The sequence below is a fragment of the Camelina sativa genome, chromosome 7 (genome assembly GCF_000633955.1).
Source record: "Camelina sativa cultivar DH55 chromosome 7, Cs, whole genome shotgun sequence".
Classification (NCBI taxonomy): domain Eukaryota; kingdom Viridiplantae; phylum Streptophyta; class Magnoliopsida; order Brassicales; family Brassicaceae; genus Camelina; species Camelina sativa.
Genome location: NC_025691.1, coordinates 16,099,416 through 16,100,591, shown reverse-complemented (window position 1 = coordinate 16,100,591; position 1,176 = coordinate 16,099,416). Strand labels below are relative to the sequence as shown.

Sequence of the window (1,176 nt, the reverse complement as noted above, 5' to 3'; positions counted from 1 at the left end):
CAATCATTTCGACGAATCAGATTGCATTAAAAAAACGCATGATAGGAGTCTAATCGCGTTCACTTAGCTCGTGTAATTTTACCCAAAAAGTGGATATATACGTGCCAAAACATCCTGAAATTAGCGCGCAAAATTCACCTAGTTTGAATTACAATAAATAGTCATTTGTTATCTATCCCACTTTTACATATTTGACGCTCCTGAGCCTTGGTCGTTTTTTTGGTCGTTTTGTTTTGAATAACAGCAAGAATACACCATTGACAAAACCTCCTATTACACCAACAAAAAAGACACTGTAAATGTAAAGCAAACAAAAAAAAAGTGACACATATGAATCTAAATTACATACAAAACACACAAGTGAAGAATGTTCGTAATAGATTGCTCACGCTGACAACCACCCCTGACTATGAGAGTGGTCTTCAGCTTTGGTTTCAAACTCACCCTATTTCATTCAGTTCATGCTCTTAATATTGTTCTGCTGTTTTAAACAAAAGCTGCTTTAAGCTGTAAACCCTATTGGACCACTGTATTTTTTTGGTGAATATAATTTAACATTCATACAAAAAAAAAACACACACAAGTGAAGAACCAATAAATCTCCACCATGATAACATAAAAAGCTTAATAGCTTAATAGCATGATAACAATAAATCTCCAGTGGAAAGGACACTCTAATCAAAAGCAGCAATGTTGTCAAGAAAACACCGAGTCTCCATATGAAAATGAGGGAAACTCATTCCGCCAAAATTGGTCATAATCCACCAAGAAATCGTTAATATCACATTCTTGGTTCATTGTATGGTCTGTGGCTTTGTCTTGAATGGTGATTGCTTCGTGATCAGTTGATGTGAATAAAGGCATAACCGATTCAGACACAACTTGGTCAAACTGAATCATTTCTGAACCGTACGTATCATCATAAACCGGGATAGATTTACATATATGTTGTCCCATATAAGTGGTTCTGTACACTGGAGGACAGTCTTGGATCATCTGCACCCGCTTCGTAGCATTGCAGTTATGCTCTTTTGCATAGGCACACCGATAGTAAGACCTGCAAAGATCATATCACACTTTAATTTGGTGCTACGTAGAAGAAAAACACATTTACTTGTATTTTCATATCTTTAAATAGAACAAAGAATCTGTTTTTTTTTTTTTTTTTTTTTTTTT

The 1,176-nt window shown here is 35.0% G+C and overlaps 1 pseudogene; it reads right to left on the bottom strand.

The window, feature by feature from the left end:
* LOC104701254 overlaps positions 675 to 1,176 on the bottom strand; it is a 1,572-nt pseudogene continuing 1,070 nt past the window's right edge.